This window comes from Nomascus leucogenys, chromosome 3, assembly GCF_006542625.1.
Source record: "Nomascus leucogenys isolate Asia chromosome 3, Asia_NLE_v1, whole genome shotgun sequence".
NCBI lineage: Eukaryota > Metazoa > Chordata > Mammalia > Primates > Hylobatidae > Nomascus > Nomascus leucogenys.
The window spans coordinates 73,363,891-73,377,119 of NC_044383.1; the positions used below are offsets into that span (position 1 = coordinate 73,363,891).

Sequence of the window (13,229 nt, forward strand, 5' to 3'; positions counted from 1 at the left end):
GCTACAAACCAGAAAGAAAAGTGTGAGGCAGGTGTTTGGGGAAGCTACCCAAGTTGCCTACATGGTTTCCAAGGTCCTTTCAACTCTAAGGTTTGTGTATCAGGCTGTCTACAGATCATACTGTCTCCATAAGATTATCTAGTTCATTTTATGGCTAGTTTGAACAATCTGATTTTCTTTTTTACAATGGCAGGGACTCAATCCATGTTAGGCTTCAATGTTGAGTCACCCAAGTTCTCCACAGAGAATAACCAACCAGCCATAAGGAAGCCTCTTTTAGCAATGCCAGGATTCTGTTAAGTCCCTCCCAGCTTAACTTTTCTGACCTTTCGGCAGCAGAACAACAAAAAGAACAGCCCCTGGCACCCTAAGAAGAGCACAAAGCCCTCTGCCAACCTGAGATGGCGCCCAGGTAGACGTCCCTCAAAAAAAAAAACAAAAATGGCAAGGCTGCTTCAGTAGGTCTTTCAGCCCCAACCACTCCACCCTCCGTCTCCTTTTCTTCACTGCTTTCCCCACCTCTCTTCCCCCCTTCCACTTTGACCCACCCCAATTTTCTTCCACTTCTCCCTCACCCCTTCCTTGTAATCTCTATCTTTGAGGCGTCCTGTGGATGTTGACTGTAATCTCCCCTGGAGGAAAGCTAAGAAATGCACCTCCAGAGGGTTCGTTTGCCTGTTGGAGCCGCGTAGAGAAAGCGTGCAAACCCGTCAACTGTTCCCGCCGTTCCTCTCCCTCCTCAACCCAGGCTCGCTACAGAAGAGGGGAGTAGAGTCTGCCCCCTTGGATCTATTTTCCCCTTCTCCGCCAGGGCTGTGGCCGGCAAGGGGCTCAGGAGGTGAGTCCCTTGCCCACACCTCCAACCCCGCAGGCCCGGTTTATAACATGGACAGCCCTGCCCTCTAGTGTTTACAACCGGGAGCCCTAAGGCGCCATCAGCTCCAGAATTTCTCTTTTATAACCTAAGCAAGACCTGGAGAACCTCGGAGCTGCGACCTCCAGTTCACAACACCACCTGCCTCACACCCGGGCTCATCTTTTCATCCCACTCCCCCAACCCCCTCTCCGTTCACGGTGTCGCGGGAGGCTGCGACCTGCGTAGATGATTTAGCAGACTGCCCCTGCCCATGCTCCTGCTCCTGCTCCTCCTCCTCTTACCCGCTCTCTCCCTCTCGCCTCGTCTTCCAGTCCAGGCGCTCAGACTCGGCGAAGCGCAGCGCCTGCCACCAGCGGTGCCTCGGGCTGCCCGGCGCGCCGTGCTCCCAGGTTCTGTCTCGCCGCACCCCGGCGGGCACTGGCGCGGGCAAGGACGCTGGCGGGGAGAACGCCCTGGGCTCAACGTACTCCAGAATCGAATGTTGAGAGAAGCAGTGCTTTGATCCAGCTCAGGAGAAAAAGGAGCGGGTTCCGAGTGAGACTTCTGGAGCCAGCGGGACGTACCAGTTTGCCCAGTGCGGCGCGGCTGCACGCACCGTCCACAAGGTGAGGGGCGCACACCTTCCGTGACGACCTTGGCTTCCCTTCTTACCCCCACCCACTCCAGGTACTCCAGCTCTGGCTTGGGGGTGTTTGCCAGCTTTGAGGCGCAAAGGCGGCGGGAGTTGGGATGCGGGGTGTCGGAGGGAGACTGTGAGGGTCGCCCAGGCACCGTGCCTGCACCCTGAATTATAGTACAAAGAGTATTTCTTGTTCAAATGTGTGAACCTGAGAATCAACATTGTGTATAACTGTGGTTTGAGCGTTTCATCCTGCTTCTTTGCAAAAGGATTAGAGGCAGCTTAAAGATTAAATAGGTATGGAACGGGTGCTGGGGGGTGCCGAGGAAAACTTGAGTAGAAATCACAGGCAGGTGGTGTGCTCCAGGGACCCCGAGAGAACCGTGTGATTTCAAAGCCAGCTGATTTAAAAACCTTTGATTAGAAAGGACTGCACGGTTGCCCCAGCCCTCAGAAAGTAATACTGTGCTCAGTCCTGATCAACAAAATACCCAGGTGAGGAGGTAATGAGGCAGGCTCATTTTTTAAAAAATACAAAATAAATCTTGGAAGTAAGAGTTAAGATGAGAAGTTTGGTCTTAAGCCATCTCCACCCAATACTGCAAGGTGAGAGGCTGACCCCCTACCTAATGAAAAAGAAAGGAAATTGAGTCTAAAGGGAAGTGATTCCAGCTCCTATCACAGGATCATAGTGGTTTTTCATCTATATGTATATTTCTGCCTGTGCCCAGTTTCGGAAGAAAGGACCTTGTGTTCAACCCAACGCTGCTTGTCCTTGAGTTAGAAGGATAAGGCAGATGGTGTCAGCATCCCAAGGTGCTTCTTCCTAACCTTTCTTACTGTCCTTCCTTGCCTCCTGCACCAAATCTCTTGGGGAGGGAGCAGCCCAGGAGGAAATAATAGATCGTCAAATGGGTTGGGGGAGCAGTGTTTTTTCCAAAATAATTTAGGCTCATTTCATCATTATTATGTTTTCCCTCAAAGCTCTAAGCAGTACATCGTCCTAAGCTGAATTTAACATTGCTCCACAATATATATTTACCGTAGTTATACATTCAGACACAATATGCATAACCTTAAACAGCCAGGATGCACTTGTGAATCAGGGGCTTCCCTTACTTAACCCTGCGCAAGAGAGGCAAAGCAGGCACGTGGGTCTGATTCCCTGTGCAGTCTCCTTCATGAGGAGCACATGTGAAATACCTTTGAAATACAGAGAAGATTGAGACAGCTTTTCTCTTTCTGGTACAGTTGTTTTCCTGCTGAATTAAAGGAGATGACCCTGTCTTCAACAAATAAAAGAATGGAGGCATTTGAGGCCCATTTAACAAATGCACAAAATATGCCTGCCTCCGTTTTTTCTCCCTTCAGAGCTTTAGCCTCCAACCCACGGAGTTGTGATGATGAAGCCGACCTCCTAAGTGGGACTCAGCTCAGTTTCTGTATCGTATTTAAAACAGAGTATGTTGCTTATTTCTAAAATTGCATAGCTCCTCACCACTATTTTGCTGCACAGAGGTATTTCATCACAAAGAGAGCTATATAGAGAAACTCACTCAAATCCTGATTCATCATTGTTGATAGAACTTAACTATTGTGTCATCATCACCTGACATGGGCTGCAGAAGCTCCAAGGATTGCTATAGATCTCAATTGAGACTTCTAGTAACAGAGCTAGAAAGGAGCCTTTTGAAGTATAGCCATGACTCTGGTCATTAGGTATATGCATGTTCAAATATTCCTTTAGGTGATTGTTTTCGCTTTCATAACAATTTCCAGGGATGAAAACTTAGCAGATAATTTTTATAATGAAGAGTATTCAAATTAACAATGTGTATCCACCAGCTGACAAATTTTAAATTCCACAGAAATCAACATCACAAACATAGTAAGTTCAAGTTTTCATTCTTTTCTCTTCTGCCATAATGACTTCATTCAAGGCCTAGTCCCAGACCAAGTGCATGGAGACGATGGCTCATGTCTCTCAACATTTGCCCAAGGGAATGGTGCCTCCCTTGCAACTCAGTGTGATGTCACCTTTGTTAGCCATTCTGGTGTCTATACAAAATATTTGCTCCCCATTTCTTCTTATTGATGCCTGGTCAGCAGCAATCATGTAAATAAGTTTCCATTCTTTTGAGGAAGATAACAAAGTCAGGGTTTCTCTGAAGTGGTGCCTAGGAAGAGATAAAATCCAGGACACATCTCTAGTTCAGGTAACACTGCAATACATTTCAATTTCCTGCTGTGTGATGGGGTTATTATTGAAGAGGGAAGTAAGGTATATCATTCGCAGCACATTGTCCCCACCTGGCTCAAGCACCGCCCATTCCCCAGGTGGGCTCAATATGCTACCCCCAACCACCACCAAGATACCAAGGCTTCACATGAAAAGTAGATCTCAGCCAGGCATGATGGCTTACACCTGTAATTCCAACACTTTGGGAGGCCAAGGCGGGAGGATCACATGAGCCCACGAGTTCGAGACTATCCTGAGCAAAATAATGAGACCTCATCTCTACAAAAAAATTTAAAATGAGCCAAGTATACTGGTGTGTACCTGTAGTCCCAGCTACTTGGGAGGCTGAAGTAAGAGGATTGCTTGAGCCCAGAAAGCCAAAGTTGCAGTGAGCCAAGTTCGTGCCACTACACTCCAGCCTAGGTGACAGAGCAAGGCCTTGTCTCAAAAAAAGAAAAGAAAAGAAAGAAAAAGAAAGTAGGTCTCTTTGCAGAAAGCCTCAGGCCCTGAACTTTTGTGTCATCTTCTCATTACCCAAGTATCTAATTCCCTACATCTCACTTTTACACACAGATCATTTTTTTCATGTTTGTTTTGATTGCCCACCCTGGAATTCTTTCACTACCCTTTAAAAGTGAAAGATCAAATCTAACACTCCAATGTGGGAAAGCATTCCCTCTATTTCTACAAGCTTATTTACACAAAAAAATAAGCTTGAGACTGATCAAAAGCTGAATTTCTACCAAATAGGAACTTACTTTTTATGCCATAAATTATCAAGGCCATCTCAAGGCAGAGGTGAGTTTAGCATCTCATGCTTTATGCTCCTTTCTTCTGCACCTACTAGATTTTTATTATGTGTGAAATTATATGAACATAAACCCCAGTGAAACATTGAAGATGAGTGTGCTGTCGTAAGTGATGAGGGGACAGATGAACAGGGAAGAGAAATGGGGCAGCAGCACTTTAGAGTGACTTACTTCTCTTTTGTTTTCTCCTCCCTGAATCATTTTCTAGAACCAGTATTGTGGCCCCTAAAATTTGGGGCTTAGGTCAGTCAACTTACCAAAGTTCATCTTCCTGGCGATGAAAGGACTTTCATCAAAATCCCAGCTACTTTTTATTCGTTCCCAAATTTTGTGGATTAAGAAACTGAGAACCAGAATTTATAGAGATCACTCAATCAGTTGGTATATTCCTGGATCACAACAAATTGATAAAATTCTTGAGAACCCTCTTTCTAATACAGATTGACTATAATTTTGTCTTTCATTTTTAGTTCTCTTATTTTGTCTCATCCACTGTGGATTATCTGGTTTACTGCAGTCCTTACCTGAATAGATGTCAGTGTTTTGATCCCATTGTTGTATTCCCCTAAAACACGTCAAATGAAAAACTGGACACTTTAATAGGTTTATTGTTAGCACTCTCTCATGCTGATCAATTCTCAACACACGCAGTTGTAGGATTAGGAAGACAAAATCCTTTAGAAGAAGCTATAAAACCTAATCCTTCTGCATCTGGATCATTTTAAACTACAAGTTGTAAGAGGAATGAGCATCTCTGGATTCTAGTTATCAGTGCAGACCAGATGGAAGGTCTTTATGAAATCTGGTATGAGAAGGAAAGCATTTTATAGCAAGAAGAAAATATTTTGAGAAATAGCTACCAGCAGCAGCAGCTAGCAGTTCTAAAACTCTCAGATCCTCCTAATGACCCCATTAGGGAGGGAGGGAGGGACGGAGGGAAGAAGGAATGAAGGAAGGGAGGAAGGAAGGAAGGGAGGGAGGGAAGTGTTACAAATATTGGTCAGGAAAAAGATTTATTATTAATTACAGGTTAAATAATTAGCTACTAGGAAAATTCAAGGGGATAAATAAAAATGCCATTAGAAAGAATGAGAGAACTCAGTAAGGTGGCTAGCTACAATAGTTTGCCTGGTTAGCAACAATATAATCATAGGGATTTATATTATGCTTGTACACTGTTGGGCAGAAAACATGCCTGAGAGGTATAAATGATGCTGTTAGCGTCCAAGAAAAATGGGAAAGGAAAGCCCACCTCATCTGAGGAAGATGGAGGAAGAAGAACCTACAGAAAAGGATTCCACATTCCAAACTCATCCCTCTGAATTCAATAATATTTATCCTTATATGATTTCTGACAGTGTAGTTTGTCATTGTAATTAATTCTTTCCTGTAAGTAAACAAGAACTGTATACTTACTTAAGTACCTTACATTTTAAACTTTATTACATAGTGCAAATTTTAATGTTGAACTCTGCCCTAGTCAAGGAAGTATTTGTTACCTAACACAAGAATTTGATATAGAGTAATCCATAAACACTATCCTACCATATAGTTCATCATAATTTAACATTCAAAGAAAGAAGCATGATTTCCTCTTTTATTATGCTTTCATTTGAGCCATTTTAACTTTCTTATCATTCTTTCCTTCTGAGCCTAATTCAGTTCCTTACACAGATGCTCTAAAAAATCAAGGATTAAATATGTAACTTAATTTATAATTAGGAAATACATCATTTACAAGATACATTCATATTGGCGAGCATATTTTATTTCATAGATTGTAAACTGGTAAAACAATGTAATCTCCTCACCCTCTCTGCAATACAGTAAGCCTGTTTCTAAGACCACCCAAGGTTTTACTTTATGTCCCAGGCATTGGAGAACCAGACTGTACTGACCCCAGGGTTTGGTGACTTACATGTAAATGAAGCATCTTACCAAGAAGGGATGAAAAATGACTTTAGAGGAAGCAAAAGTCTCAAAGCTCACAAGACTGGATTAGTTTCAGCTTGGTAACAGGCAATGTTACTCTTGTGATGCAGATGGAGTAATTTCTCCAGCACAAAAGATGTCCAGCCAGGTCCCATTGGCTTTAAGTGTTGTCATATTGCATTAAGTGTACTGAGTGCCCTTTCTCAGACTTATGTACCATTGGCATGCATTTAATTAACAATTAATGATTACATAGTACTGTTACTATTACCACATATTCCTGTTATATTAAGATAATGTGAAATTTGTAGCTATGTTTTGCCTGTTTAGTAAAATGAGTCTGAATCTAAGGGTGAGAGGGTCTACACACAGCCAAGAGGATGGGGTATTAACCCAGGCCTGTGTGAAGATATTTGCATCTCATGGAATGCTCTCCAGAGAACAAATTGACCTACCCTGCGGATGTCCACTAAGCTCCTGCCAGCTTCCTCAGGGCTTGCCGAATGCACAGTGAGTGCCACGGTGCCATTGTGGCGGTGAAGCACAGGCTCAACTCTACGGACCTGGGGTCAGAAGGCCTGGGTTAATACCCCATTCTCTTGGCTGTATGAGCTGCATGGTCTGTCATCATTACAATGGGGACAATAATACATGCCCTGTCTACCTCAGCCTCCTTTCAGGGAAGTTTCTCAAAACAAAGTATGCTATTGTGATTCATTGTCACCTGTGATGTCAAACTGCACCTTGTGTTATACTCCTAGGGGGTAACACAGCATGGGGCTCAAGCCCAAGCTCCGGAGTCCAGAAAGCCAGGTTCATATCCCAGCTCTGCCATTCATTAACTGCTTTCACATCTCTAAACCTCAGCTTCGTCATTGGGGCTCGCATAACAGTACTGTGTCATAGGGCTATTATGAGAATTAAATATGTGTATTCGTTATTGCTAAATAATAAATTACCCCAAAACCTAATGGCTTAAAGCAACAGATTTTTATTATCTCTATTATCATAGTTCTGTGGGTTGGGAATCTGGGTATGGCTTAGCTAGGTCCTCTGGCTCAGGTATCTCACTCACAGGCTGCAAAGTTTCAGCCGAGACTGCAGACATCTCAAGGCTCAACTGGGGAAAGATATGCTTCCAAGCTCACTCATGTGGCTGTTGACAAGCCTCAGGTCCCAGCTGGCTGCTGGCTGGAGACATCCTTTTGCTACCACATGGACCTCTCCATAGGGCTACTAACAAAACAGAGCGCTTTATGCAGATGTTGCAGCTTGCTCTCCTTGGAGCAAGGGCTAAGATTGAAAGATGGCAAAATAGAAGCCAGAGTCTTTTTGTAACCTGATATCAGAAGTGATAGCCCATGGCTTCTGCTGTGTTCCTCATTAGAGACAAGTCACTAGATCCAGCTGAATTCAAGGGGAAGGGATTACACAGTGGGAGGAATACCTAGAGGAACCAAATCATTGAGAACCATGTGAGATACTGCCTGCCACAATATGATAAGACATCAGAAGCTGTTTGATAAAGACTCAATTCAGTATCACCTCGTAGTTTTATTTCATAGTAATGTTCTCAGACTGAAATTAGATAATCTATGTCAAAGAAAGCTCTATACAATATCAAGATTTTATTAGTTTTATTAATGCTGAGAATCCAGTTCCACTTTATAGATGGTGATATAAGAACAGCAAATCAATGATTAAGAGATGCGAATTTTACACCTTGCTCTGTGTGTGACCTTGGAAAAGCCATTTATTTGTTTCATACCTTAGTTCTTTCATAAAAGTGATGATAATAACAGACTTACCAGGATAAAATAAGATAATAGACAGCCATGCAGCACACTGACAATATTTTGGTCACCCACAAACCACATATATGACAGTGGTCCCACAAATTATAATGGAGCTGAAAAATTCCTACAGCCTAGTGAAATCATTGCTATTGCAATGTTGTTGTAGCACAATGTATCACTCATGTGCTTGTGATGAGGCTGGTGTAAACAAACCTGTGCTGCCAGTTGTGTGAAAGTATAGCACATACAATTATATATAGTATATAACACTTGCTAATGATAATAAACAACTATGTTACTGGTTTATATATTTACTGTACTATTTATCATTATTTTGGGGTGTGTTCCTACTTAATAAAAAAAAAAGTAAAAAGAAGTTTAACTGTAAAACAGCCTCAGGCAGGTCATTCAGAAGGTATCCCAGAAAACGGCATTGTTATTACAGGAGATGACAGCTCCATGCATGTTATTATCCCTGAAGGACCTCCCAATGGGACAGGATGTGTAAATAGATACAGTGATACTGATAATCCTGAGCCTGTGTAGGCTGAGGCTAATGAGTCTGTATCTTAGTTTTGTTTGTTCGTTTGTTTGTTTGTTGGTTGGTTTGAGACGGAGTCTCAGTCGCCCAGGCTGGAGTGCAGCGGCACAATCTCGCCTCATTGCAACCTCCGCCTCCCAGGTTCAAGCGATTCTCCTGCCTCAGCTTCCTAGTAGCTGGGATTACAGGCACTCGCCACCATGCCCAGCTAATTTTTTGAATTTTTAGTAGAGACGGGATTTCACCATATTGGCCATGCTGGTCTCGAACCCCTGACCTCAAATGATTCGCCCGCCTCAGCCTCCCAAAGTGCTGGGATTACAGGCGTGAGTATCTTAGTTTTTAACAAAAAAAGTTTGAAAAGGAAAGAAAAAATTTAAACTTTTAAAAATAGAAAAAAAGTTTATAAAATAAGGTTATAAATAATGAGAATATTTTTGTATAGCTATACAATGTGTTTTAAGCTAAGTGTTATTACAAAAAGAGTCAAAAAGGTTTTTTTAATTTAAAAGTTTGGGTTTTTTTTGTTTTTTTGTTTTTGTTTTTGTTTTTGTTTTTTTGAGATGACGTTTCGTTCTTGCCTCCCAGACTGGAGTGCAGTGGCGTGGTGATCCCAGTTCACTGCAACCTCCGCCTCCCCAGTTTCAAGCAATTCTCCTGCCTCAGCCTCCCAAGTAACTGGGATTACAGGCGTATGCCACCATGCCCAGCTAAATTTTGTATTTTTAGTAGAGATGGGGATTCATTATGTTGGCCAGGCTGGTCTCAATCTCCTGACCTCAAGTAGTTTACCTGCCTTGGCCTCCCAAAGTGCTGGGATTACAGGCATGAGCCACCACACCGGGCCTAATTAAAAAGTTTATAAAGTAAAAAAGTTATAGTAAGCTAAGGTTAACTTATTATTGGAGAGAGAAAAAATGGTTTTTACAAATTAGGTGTAGCTTAAGTGTACAGTGTTTTTAAAGTCTACAGTAGTGTACAGTAATGTATTAGGCCTTCATATTCGCTCAACACTGACTCACTGACTCACCCAGAGCAACTTCCAATCCTGCAAACTCCATTCATGATAAGTTCCCTATACAAGTGTCCCATTTTTTATCTTTATACCATATTTTTACTGTACCCTTTCTACGTTTAGATACACAAATACCATTGTGTTACACTTGCCTACAGTATTCAATACAGTAACATGCTGTCTGGCTTTGTAGCCTAGAAGCAGTAGGCTATGCCACATAGCCTAGGTGTGCAGTAGGCTACACCATCTAGGTTTGTGGAAGTACACATCTCGACGTTCACACAATGATGAAATGGCCTAACAATGTATTTCTCAGAATGTATGATGCATGGCTATATATAAAATTATGCTGAAATCTAAAAAAATGAGATGATGGTCATAACAACAATGATGAAGATGACTATGTGTTTCAGCTTCTACTCCATGGTCCTTTGAGGACAACTGAAGTAACTAGATATGATTTTTATCAGTTATGTTTTAAGTGTATGTATCAAATCCAGCTACCCCAAGTTTTACAATAACTTTATATGGTTTAATCTTATCTTGCTGAACACATTAGATATGCTCCCCTGAAAAGTGACTTGCAAAACAGAATTTTTAGAAACTGAACCATAATTAAAATGCACAGAGGCCGGACACGGTGGCTCACACCTGTAATCCCAGTACTTTGGGAAGCCAAGACAGGCGGATCACCTGAGGTCAGGAGTTTGAGACCAGCCTGACCAACATGAAGAAACCCTGTCTCTACTAAAAATACAAAATTAGCCATGCGTGGTGGCACATGCCTGTAATCCCAACTACTCAGGAGGCTGAGGCAGGAGAATCACTTGAACCCAGGAGGTGGAGGTTGTGGTGAGCCGAGATCGTGCCATTGCACTCCAGCCTGGGCAACGAGAGCAAAACTCTGTCTCAAAAACAAAAAAATGCACAGAAAAGGTTTCTATGTATCTAGTGGAATTGTACAACGCTTATGTGATCTTGTGATATCATTAATATTTTGTAATATAAATAATTATCCTCATCTTATTATTTTAATTTTCTGGCATTATAGCAAGTGCCCTTGAATTGGGCACACCTGTATAAATATTTATAGTTACTTAAGAACTCACAAAACAACCTTTTGAAGTAGGCAAATAAAACCAACTCTTGGTTATCTCAAAGAGTTCTTTTTGTTTGATTCTTGTGTTATCTACATTTCTTCTCTGACTGTAAATTGGCATAAATTTGGCAGATACAAAACAAGTAAAGTTCAAACTCCTCCATTCAACCACTTTAAGAGATTTTTTTCCTGCTTATAAGTATATCACATGTTCATTGTAGAAAATTTGGAAATGCAGAAAAGTATAAAAAATGCAGTTAAAGTTACTCTTATTACCACCACCAAGAGGCAGCCACTATTGATACTTTGATGAATTTCTGCCTTCGTGCTTTCCCTCTCTATAGGGAGAAAAGAGTGGTTTCTTTTTCAGTGAAATCAGGAGTACGTTATATACTTTTCTTGTATTCTGCTTTTTCTAATTAACATATTTTTTAAATGATATTTCCATTTATTGATTCAACAACATAAATTAGTAAATATTGACTATATCCAAAGTGGAATTTGGATGAACTGTAAGAAATATAGTTAATAATTGAATTCAGATTTTTTAAATCAATTCCAACAATTGTGAAGTAGTTTCTTTTCCTTTTTTTTTTTTTTAATTTTACTTTAAGTTTGGTGATACATGTGCAGAACATGCAGGTTTGTTACATAGGTGTACATGTGCCATGGTGGTTTGCTGCACCTATCAACCTATCATCTAGGTTTTAAGCTTTGCATGCGTTAGGTATTTGTCCTAATGCTCTCCCTCCCCTTACCCTCCACCCCGCGACAGTGTGTGATGTTCCCCTCCTTGTGTTCATGTGTTCTCATTATTCAACTCCCACTTATGAGTGAGAACACGTGGTGTTTGGTTTTCTGTTCCTGTGTTAGTTTGCTGAGAATGATGGCTTCCAGCTTCATCCATGTGCCTGCAAAGGACATGAACTCATTCTTTTTTATGGCTGCAAACATTATCTATTTAATAAGTTTCACATATAATTATTATTTGAAAACATCATTTCTAATAAGTATATAATATTCTGTTGTATGGATATACTATATCTTATTTAACCAGTCATTACCACTGGACTTTTAGGTGGTTGTCAGTTTTTATACTATAAAATTATAGCAGGAAAAGAACATTTTTACATAAGTCTTTGTCTTTCATTATTCTAGTTATCTTAGTAAAAGTAGCAAAGGAGTCCTTGAAGTCACTAGGGGGAAATGAGGTTTGGTAATCCAAGTATAAATATATACACCACAGTCTTCTCTTCCCTCTTCCCTACCATTCCTCTCACCTCCCACTGGCAGAAATTTGCAGGCTTTTAATGCTGAAGTAACAATCTAATTGGGGTGGCCATCTGTCGTTTTTGGCCCATATGGTTCAGGTCACACTGAATGCGCCCTTGGCTCCAAGAGTGACATGGGACCCAGGCCCATCCAAACGTTTTGTTCTACAGGGCACTGTGATTGGTTCAGGGATGGGCCATGATCCAAGCAGACCAATTGGAATCAATGAGGCTCAGTTGAGAGGTGTTTAGTTGCCGTCACCTACATTGGATTTGGAGATTTAAGGATATATGCCAGGAACTGCAGGGACCCAACATAAGGGGAGTGCCTCCTGAGGATAAAACTTTACATGGAGGAAGGAAGAGCCAAGAGATGGAGAAAGGTTCTTGACTATATAAGTTTCTGGATCCACTTGTGCCTGATCTACACTTGACACTGAAGTTTCATGAGCAAGTAAAGTCTCCTTCTCACTTACGCCAATTTAAGAAGATTTCTGTCATTTGTCTTTTAAAGGGTCTTTAATAATCCGGAGATTTTTACCCTCTCAATTGATGAAAATGAGTTGTAGTTAAGACAGATTCTGGAGCTGAATCCTAGTTCCATCACTGACAGTGTAACAAGGGAAGGTTACATGACCTTTCCCCAGTCAGCTTCCCTACCTATAAAATGAAAATAATGCTAAATACTTATCACCTCAGAGAGGTTTTGCAGGGTTAAGTAAGTTAATATGTGAAAAAGTGCTTAGAACAGTACCTGGTATATTTTAATTACTGAGTAAGTGTGTCCCTGCTGCTGCTGTTGTTATTTTGAAGGCAGAAAGAAAACACAGGAGAGTAAATGACCTATTTGACTCATGCAGAGATTTAGCAGCCGAGCTAAAATTCAGATTTAGGTCTTCTCTTTTCTTTGATTGTTGTTCTTTCTCAAGAGCTAAGCATATCGTCATCTTTATGATATATTTCAGTATTAAGCTTTCAGAAGTTTCCGTCCACATATTTGAACATTTCTATCAAAAGTTTTTGAGGTAGAC

General features: G+C 41.4%; 1 protein-coding gene and 1 pseudogene across 1 annotated transcript in view; both read left to right on the forward strand.

The window, feature by feature from the left end:
- Positions 1-613: 613 nt before the first annotated feature.
- Positions 614-13,229, forward strand: part of LOC105739553 — a 34,351-nt pseudogene continuing 21,735 nt past the window's right edge.
- Positions 969-13,229, forward strand: part of HTR1E (5-hydroxytryptamine receptor 1E) — a 72,125-nt gene continuing 59,864 nt past the window's right edge. Inside the window, exon 1 of the mRNA XM_003258308.3 lies at positions 969-1,482. The gene's annotated coding sequence lies outside the window, so the exon portion shown is untranslated. The remainder of the gene's footprint in view (positions 1,483-13,229) is intronic.